This window comes from Pinus tabuliformis, chromosome X, assembly GCF_031772625.1.
Source record: "Pinus tabuliformis cultivar Carrire ecotype Pingquan chromosome X, CPIR1, whole genome shotgun sequence".
NCBI classification, from domain to species: domain Eukaryota; kingdom Viridiplantae; phylum Streptophyta; class Pinopsida; order Pinales; family Pinaceae; genus Pinus; species Pinus tabuliformis.
Genome location: NC_142308.1, coordinates 413,998,695 through 414,008,873, shown reverse-complemented (window position 1 = coordinate 414,008,873; position 10,179 = coordinate 413,998,695). Strand labels below are relative to the sequence as shown.

General features: G+C 35.2%; 1 pseudogene; it reads right to left on the bottom strand.

The window, feature by feature from the left end:
• Positions 1-7,741: 7,741 nt before the first annotated feature.
• Positions 7,742-8,239, bottom strand: LOC149140289 (small ribosomal subunit protein uS19 pseudogene; annotated as a pseudogene).
• Between the last annotated feature and the right edge of the window lie 1,940 nt (positions 8,240-10,179).

The window sequence follows — 10,179 nt, the reverse complement described above, 5'->3', positions numbered from 1 at the left end:
TTTGCTAATTGATTAGGCAAAAGACTCAACTATTTTTTGTACTTCCTCATGGCTGACATGCTACAGGTGTTTGTCATGGGACCATTGGGTCCACCAAAAGGGTTAGCCAAATTTTAGCCCAACATAATGAGTGTACCAAAAGAAATTTATTGAGAGGGGCAACAAGTAATGGTATGATCTAGTCCACAAAAAATGAAAAATTTGTTACCGTAAAGTGACACCACAATAATTAATGTTTCACAAGGATTTTGTTGAGCTAGGTCTCCTGTAATGGTATTGGCAGGCCCTAGAAATATTTTTTCAATTTGAGGGGAGTATTACTACAGTGATGAAATTCCAAAACTCTCGATACTACGAAATGTGTAGAAACTTTGTTACTTGTGTTGCAAAGGCTATGGTTTAGTGGAAGAGGCTAGGATTTGTAGGGTCCTAAGGATAGAGGAGTGTCAAGTTATATAGCCCTTGATATACCTATTGTTTCCATCAATAGTACTCAACTGAATCTTTCATGGCACCAACCAATGGTGATATATTATACATTTTTCATCCTACCCAATTCCCTAGTATGTGAGATATATCTCCCAAGTGTTATTCTCCACGTACTCATGGCAATAAGATGACTAATAGGGTTATGTAAAGTTGGTTTCAAGTGTACCAAGGGGGATTTTGATATACCTGAAGGAACATTGAAGATAATTCCATATGTAGGTGTTATTTGATGCAGTGCTACTCAAAGGGGTGCCAATAGATGTTATAAAGGTGTTCAATAAGGTGATGCCTCTATTTTTTTCTACATGTATTCTTCCCAAATTATATTCTTGCCCATTGAATGATAAATATTTGTATTATTTAAATATTTTGAAACACATCTCTAACCTAAATAATGTTTTTATAAAATTGGAACATGTGTTGCCATGAGAAAGTGCTCTTAGACCACTTGTATTTGTAGTTCTTCTTGTTAGTTGAAATAGAATATTTGGAGCAAAAAGAGCATAATATAAATGCATGAAGAAATTAAATAAGATAGATGGAATACAACTGTGAAAAGCAAATAATAGAACTAAAATTGGAAAATATCACTTCAAGCAATCCTTTATTGATATTCCAAACTAAATGCAATGTTCACTTGCCTTTTCTAGGGGGAAATCTCCAATATGATGAGCTCCAAATACTACAATATTCACTTGATAACCCATTACATAGCTTCTACTACTATATATATAGTTTCTAATTGATAAAAACTGTAACCACCTAATGGACTTCCATTAATGAGGCTTGAACCACTAACTAATGGACCTTCTTTAACAAGTTCACTTACATTTATTAATTTCACACTATACTACTGTGTAGAGCCTTATTTAATAAAGATGGCTTTCAATACACTAACAATATATTCCACTAACTATGGAAGTTAAGGTGGTTGTGGAACCCTAATAGCAATGCAATGTTGTCACACTCAAACTTAACAAAGGCTCAACTAGCCTAGGACTCAAAAAAACTCAATGACTTTACATGACTCAATGACTTGGGAAAGACTCAACAAATACAAATGAACCTCAAAATACAATAAATTCAATGCCCAAAAATATGGTGAGTCTCGATGAGTATGGAAATTTTATGGTGAGTATAGAAAGTGGTGAGTTTGTTGGTGAGTTTTTTAGTGAGTGTGGGGGCTAGAGAAGACTCCACAAGACTCAATAGAAGAGCCTTGGATGAGTCAAACTACACTGGTACAATGTGCATAGTTGAGACAATTCTTCTCTTGCATTTTCTTGTTATGTGAGTGCTCTCTCATTGTTGTCTTTTGTGCACATATCAGATCTACAAGTTTAGAAGCTTATATCTATCTAGAGCTCTAGATTTTTGCATTGGTCAATTCATTTCAATACTATTTTGGATTGGTGTTTAAAAGGATTGGCTCTGTGAATATACAATACTATGGTAGGGGTTTCTCTATTTTGATTTTTGATTTACTAGAAAATAAATTAGTTGTTCTGGAAGTCGGGCCATGTTAATTGTGGAAGGAAAACCTTAGTTGAAAGTTGAAACCATGCCATACAAATTTCAAATTTCAATCCTTTCATAGAAAAATTTGGAACTATGTCAATTTGAGTATGACTCCTAAATTTGTTAACATAATTTTTTTATGAATCAGCCTTGTAGAGTATTGGAAATTTTCTAAGAAAGTACCTGACAACACAACCTCCCATAGTTGGTCACATGTATTGTACTATTATTTTTTGGAAATGGATCTTCATATAGGGCTTCCTCTGAAATTCAATGTTTTTACCTAGAAATTAGTTTTAGATTATGAAAAGGCTATCCTTCAATGTGGGTCTTTCCATGAATATGGAATATAGCCTTATTATTTCCCTCTTGACAACCTAACTGATAAAGGAAAGAAGGGTTTTGAGATGCAAGTAGAAGGGAGAAAGGAGAATGGGTTACACAAGCAAACATAAGAAAGTGAAGGATCGAAGAAAACCCCCATCAGATGCTAAAGTGAAATTCAAAGACAACTCTGATTGGAATAAAAATAAATGTAAAGAAAGAAAGTCGCAAAACAAGACAGAAGAACCCATCATCAACTATGAGTTCAAGAAGGAATAAATTCAGCTAAGGAACCACAAGGTAAGAGTTAAAACAAAATAAAGTTTTAGTTAGGAAAAAGAGGGAGGAAAAGGAAAATAATGTTCAGAAGAGATGAAAAAATAGTTGAAATTGTGCACAAACAAAATGTAAAGTTGGTTTTAAAACTTCCATACAAGTAGTAAGGGCTTTCATTGCAAAAGTTTCATCTCTAGTAAAATTATTTTTCTTCTATTAAAGAGATAGAGATCCTAGATCTAAGTGATTTCTCACAAAATTGGTGAGAACTAGAGTTCAATCTAATATACCTATTTAGCTTGAATGAGGGAAAGAAATCTAAGAGAACAAATCATGTTTGATGAATCAATGAATCATTAATTAACAATGCACGAGTCAATTATACCTCTGAAGTGACAATTTTCAAGTCAACTACTATTTCTGTTATTTTTCACTGTCATTTCTTTCATCTGGTTATCTTGCAATAAATTAATTTTAGCGTACTAAGAACAACTAGTCATATGAGTCCTCCAAAATCAAAAATTCTAATGGGTACAAGTTTCTTCTTTTCAATATACATTTTTCCTTGGTTTGTACCTATTGAAATCTCACATTTCTCTAGAAAGATGACCCTTCACATGTTTTGGTTCTTATAGTTACAAAACTTAGCTCTGTGAAAACTTGGGTGAGACCAGAGAGTAAGTGATCGGTTCAAACATAAGAAAAACTCAGGAAAATTAGGCTATGTTTTTCTGACACGAATGAAAATTTTGTACTGACCAAGAAGCAAGTTTGACTTGCTATACCTATTTAAATCTCACATTTCTCTGTAAAGATGAGCCTTCGCATGTTTTGGTTCTTATAGTTACAAAACTTAGCTCCGTGAAAACTTGGGTGAGACCAGAGAGTAAGTGATCGGTTCAAACACAGGAAAAACTCAGGCAAACTAGGCTATGTTTTTTTGACAAGAATGAAAATTTTGTACTGACCAAGAAGCAAGTTTGACTTGTTAGCAAGTCAGTTTGGCTTGTTTTCTCTATTGGCCTAAGTTTGACTAGGAAACTATAGCAAATTTTGTAACAATTATCTTGATTATGTTATCAAGTTATAAATACATATTTTTAATGTAGTGGAAGACTAAAAGAGGAAGACGGACATGCAAGTAAATATGATAGTAGGGATAGTAGTTATACTATGCCAGAGAGTTTTGGCATCTCCCCAAGAATGGATGATAGTGAAGAGGACTTCCCGGATCTAACTGTACCAAAAATTTCCACCAAAGATCCACTTCGAACCTCAAGGTTGATATTCTGAAGAGTGGATTTGGATTTCTCTTCATCCCAAAAGAAAGTACTATTTTCAACTACAACAACAATCTCTTTGTCTGGCGATAACCTTTTGACTGCCTCAGGATCAAGATCCTTGTTGGTCATATACTTTTCAAGTCTATCTAAGGACACCATTACTTGTGAGATAGATATTAAAGCTTGAGGAATGTTCCTAATGGGTTCTTGAAGAATTTTGAAAATAGATGTTGCAGTGAACACCTTCCCTGCTATAAGTTTTTCTCTTACAAAAATGAATGTAGTGAACGTCACTACTGAAACAAGTGAAGGCATTCTCGATGTAGTGAATGTCACTACTGAAACAAGTGAAGGCATGCTCCATAGAGTAATATATTCACCAAAATAGAATACATAGTTTTGCAACGACATTCCTATTTGAAATTCCTAAAAGACTGTAAATGTGTTTGGAAATGGTATTCCCAGGCTTGATGTTTGATAACCCTCACATAATTCAAAAACTCATTAGTTCTATGAACATCACACATTTTCATTAATTGGAACTGATATCTCCCATTTCTCTTGGATCCCCAAGATACATTTCCCATTATCTATGCCATGTAAACAAAACCAGACAACATAAAAATCCTCAAAACCCCAAACAGGAATGATAAAGCAGCCCCAACCTATAGATCCATCATCTAAATGTAATGAAGTTGCAAAATTGTATCTAAAATTCGTTGAGCATCCAAAACCATGTAATTTACAATCTGTCCAACACCATGAGCTTGCCTAGTGGAGCTTGACAATCTTAAACCCTTTATGTATAAAGTTGTCATTAGAGTAGACCTTATCAACACCCCCAACTTCTGACATTGAAATTTATACTGATGGGAACAAAGAACCTCAATGGATTTTGCTGAAAATAGTATCATTACAAGGACATAGCCTTCATAAGGAAAGTGCTGATCTCCAAATGTAAAATCCAAAAAAAAATGTATCGAAACTAGGCCAATATACATCACACATAGTTTTGCAATGGCCGAGGATGTAGTAAGTGTAAGATTTGGCCAAAAGAATCTAAGTAAGGTAAGGTGTATAGGGTGTTGGTGTTCCACTATGTCATCAGGCTAGTTTGATTTTAAAGTTCAAACATATTTTCAAAGTTATCACCAGCTGTCAGTGTAGGAACATTTCTCAATTGTGAAGCATTTCCGTAACCTTTGTTCAATATAGGATTCAACCATCACCATGTAGCCCTTGACATATTACCTGTTGTACATTAAGGGGTTATTAATTCTTTCTCAGTGCCATGATTCAAAGTGCTACCATCTAGAAGAGGTTCGTGTAATTTTTTTTTTCATTTCTTCAACATTGGTGATTCCTATAGTCCCTTTGAGGGCTAATGCTAGTATAAATCCACGGGTAGGGAAAATTATCAATGTAGAAAGGTCATCAAGAGGTAGAATACTATATGGATTAGGAGTTGTGGACATGAACCTGATGATTGCAAAGATCAAGAATATTGTATTCATAATGAAATTCATAAGCCACCAGAGATATAGAGACTTTGGATGTGTTGTAGATTTGAATTTCTTCTCATGTCCAATTTACTGCCCCAAATATAATCCATGAAAGTGCTTGGACTAGTTTGTATATTACCTCATGGATAGCCCATTTAGTTCTAAGGCCTAGTCTTTGAAATCTCCAAATTCAGAGACCAACATGCAATAAACTTACAATTCTTGTGACAACTAAAGTTGCTATGAATTTGAGACTAACTTTGAGGCCTTTGCCCCAGAGATTGGTGTTTTGAGGGAGTGATTGTTCCTCTGATGATATCTTTCATTAACACGGTAATTTCTTCACCAAGAATTGTATATCAAGAAATAAGAAACCAATGTTGACGTGGATGAAAATTTTGCATTGGGAACATGGATGTGAATATCTACTATCTTGATGATAGGGCACTCTGTTTGCCTTGGGCAATAATACTTGTGATATATAGTTTTTTTTTGACAATTTCCTACTCTTCCTTTGGCTCTGCATTTGTGATTTCATCCATACCTTGCATATCTTGCTGAGACGTCTTTCAAGATTCACCAAATCGATATGATTTGTTCTAAAAAATATCACTCTCCCTGCTATTAACACTTCCCTTCTCAGCTTCTTTTCCTTCTGAGGCCTCAAACCCTTGTACATCATGGACAAATGGATTCTACAACCCAATCTAAAACCCAATTCAAGTTCAAAAGGATCCTCCTGAATTCTATAACAGAATCTAAGAGATTATGAACAGAGGGAGAGCATCAAACCTTATCCCGACCTAGTAAGGAAGAAGAGTAGCGGGTAAGAGATTATGTGTAGAGGAAGAGCATCAAATCCTCTCCCAATCTAGAAAGGAAGAAGAGTAGTGGGTAAGAGATTATGCATAGAAGAAGAGCATCAAACCCTCTCCTAACCTGGTAAGGAAGAAGAGTAGTGGGTAAGAGATTATGCTCAGAGGAAGAGCATCGAACAGGAGACCTGAAATCAATAGGTCAATATTTGATATTGCATATAGACATGTAAGTATTCTACTTTCATATAGAATCCCTGGGGCCAACAATAAGTTGAGCAGGAAAGAGACAAAATCTCCTAAGTGGTATTAGGTGGAGGGCGTACATGGGAGAAAATATTGTTGCATACAGTTAGAGGATGTGTCTCCCTTACCAGCTACTATTCTCCTCTAAAGAGCATCGAGTTACTCATATTAGGGATATAGGGGTGTAGAAGAAAATCAATTTTGGTAAGTATTGGGTTGTTAAGGATTTATGGGTTCATTCCTAAGTGGTACGTAGCAGAGAAAGGCCCAAGCTCTATTTCTGAGTGGTCCAAATTAACTAGGTGATATTCCTCATGTTGATTTTCATACCCAGGATGAGAAATCTAGCTTATTGAGGCAGGAGTAGAAGTAGAGAGACGTTCTCCCACAAATAGTGGCACCTACTCTATGTCAAGTCATCACAGCTACAATAAATTGAAAAAGAGGAGGGTAGTATTGCTACTTATAGGCAAAGGATCCGGTTGGGAGGTTATTTCTTGTTTTCTCATGATACGCTCTTGACCTGGGCAACATTCTACATATCCATAATTGTATAACTATTAGAGGACGCAACTTGGGCATTTGGCACTACAAAACAGGAAGGGACTACAATACTAAGTTTACTAGGAATCCTAGTACAGAATAGAGTTTATTTATAGTAGGTGTTATTGGCTTTGATCCCTCTCCCAACCTGGTAAGGAAGAAGAGTAGCAGGGAAGGAATAATGAAATGAAATGATATTTTAACATTTACAAGACTAAAAATAGTCTATGGAATGAGAATTTTTTTTTGTTGACAAAAATTTCATCAAAATAACCAAATAGTTCAACTTGTACAATATATATAGTGCATTAGCTAATTAAACGTAACAATACACCCAAAATTACTCTTCAAAAATTCATTTAAGCATTGTGAAAGGATTTACTGTGCTGCTTGCTTATTTATATCGAGAGAATCTATATGGATTGATGGATTGATGGATTGCTAAGCGAGATGCTTACTTTGTTGCTGCTCACTTAGATGCATTTGGATCTGCTACTGATGGCACGGACCTACCTCGCGTAGAAGTACTTTGGGCGGCGGTTGGGTGTTTGGTTAGTGAGCCGTATTAAGGGAGGGAGGCTTGGTTAAGACATTAGGGCCAGGGAGAAGGGAGCTAGTTGAGCCGTTTACGCTGGTTCGGCAGGTGGTGCCCCTTCACCTAACTCCTTAACCCATTTCAAGTTCCCCATGTGAATATGAAACCAATTTTTTGTGCCTATACTTGTAAGCTGAAAAAAATTAAGAATACCCCACTACATATCCACCATATCAAACGATCTAAGCTGGTCTACTTTAGAGGAATAAACCTAGAGGAGTGTGTAGCACCAATACTAGGTCTTCCATGCTTAACTGGATTATACGAAATAGAAAACCCTGCCAGATAATGGCCAATCATCTCAGGCTTGATTTCGACCTGATTGAATGTCTTCCCATTGTAAACACCAATAATGCTACCAATCATCTCAAGAACAATTATCATGTTACGGAGGTGGGTTCTAACTGGCTGTGGTTTCTCACCTGCAGGAGCTTCCCATTTCGCCTTACGGAGCTTCTTGATCAAGGCCACTGGTTGCCTCTTCAAACCTCGCTGAAACATTCTTCAAGCACAAGCATGGAAGATCTTGACGAGCTCTTCAGAGGTCATGTCCAAAAGGGCATCCAGATCAACACCCCTGTAGGAGAACTTCTTGAACGTTATCTTCTGCATCTACATTGTGCTTACATCCACATCTGCATCTGCCATGGCTGCAACTAAATCAACAGATAATGCCTCTACTCTTCTCTGGAAAACATACTCAACGAACACCTTACCTCAAGAGGTCATTTCCAAAAGGGCATCCAGATCAACACCCCTATATGATAACTTCTTGAATGTTCTCTTCTTCGACTGCACTGTGCCAACATCCACATTTGCATCTACCATGGTTGCAACTGAATCAATAGACAACACCTCTACTCTACTCATGTAAACACACTCAAGGAACACCTTACCTTAAGAGTAGCAGGGAAATTAATTGATTAGATTTTAACAATTTGTCAATTGAATAGCGGGAAATTAAATTTTAATGGGCGATTTTAGATTTTAGAGTAGCCAAAGTTTAGATTTTCACAATTTGTTAATTTTTTATGTTGTCACTATTGAGTAGGAGGTTTTTTCGTATAGAGGTTATATATTTAATAGATTTGAAGGTCCAGAGAGTGATAATTTTGGTTGAGAGTTTCAATAAAAATATAAAAAAAAAACTTATTTTGAAAAATGTTTGTATCATATGAGAGTATATAAAAAACTTCTCTAAGCAAGTATTTTCATATAAAGAGGGAAAGAGAACATGAGATTTACACATAAGGCGACTATAAAAGACCTCCCTAATCAAGTATGTTCATATAAAAAGGGAAAAGAAAACATGAGGTTCACACAAGGGGAATATCGACTAACCCGTAAGGAGGTGGAAAATATACTTAATTCTATGAATAATGTTATTAATAAACTCAAATATTCCTAGGTATCCCCATTATTTTTGGGGAATAATGTTATTAATAAACTTCAAGTAGTTGTAAGTAGCTCAAAAATACCTTATTAGAAGTTAGTGATAGTTTAGTTTACATTAGTCATTCACATTAGTCATTTTTAGTTTATTACTTATTAGCTTGTCATATATTTTAACCTGTGACTAAATTAGTCATTTATGTTAGTTGTTTTTAGTTGCGTCACTTAAAATTGCTCATTTTTCATAGTATTTCACTTTAAAAAGTTGTGGTGACTAAATTTTTTAGTCACCTAGTCACTAATTTCTCATTTTCTACCATTGCTTTGTTAGAGTTGTTGGTGTTAAAGTTATTGTTTCATTGCAAAGGAGTTTCAAAGGTAGCCTCTGTTTGGGGACCATGTGGCTGTAACCATGTTGGACTAGTGTGATACCTACGATATTTGTGGATGGATCCACGAGTGGATCTTGCATGCGTTTGCTAGGATCTCTTACTTATTGTAGATATGATCCGAATGTTAGGTTTGATGCAAGCACATGCACTTGCATTTGGGCCCAGTCAGATTGGTGAATATATAAATTTTTCAGATATTTTGGATCATTGTAGCAATATTGGCAGAAAATGAAAATGAAAGGAAATATGATGTCCGCGTAAGATTTGTTGCAATCCACATGAGAGTGAATGACATATTTGAACATTTTATTCACCATCTATTCTCTCCACAATGCATTCCATTTACTGAGTTAAAAGGTTGGATTTTTTTAAACCAAGCCAAGCCATAAGTTAGACTTTATTTTTATGGAGAGTAAATATTGTATGGTTTAAAGGAGAATTAAGGAGTTAAAATGTTTTTGAATTGGTACAAAAAGGAGTTTTCGGTATAAATTTTAATGGTGTGTTAAAGGTCTATGGTAAAATAATTTCTTATATTTGGTGTTTGGATATGAGATTATTTGGTATTTATTTGAGATATGGTGCATTTGATTAATTGGAGAAAATTTAAAATAAAAATGTTGAATCCTTCAGCTAATACATATCTGAAATAATCCACTAAGATTGATGGTACAAATTATGTTAACTAGAAATTTAAGTTGTTAATAGTATTGGAAGGTTATAATTTGTGGTCAATTGTAAATGGGGATGAGCCAAAACCCATTGTTGTTGTTGCTCTTTCAGATTGGCATAAATGAGAACTAA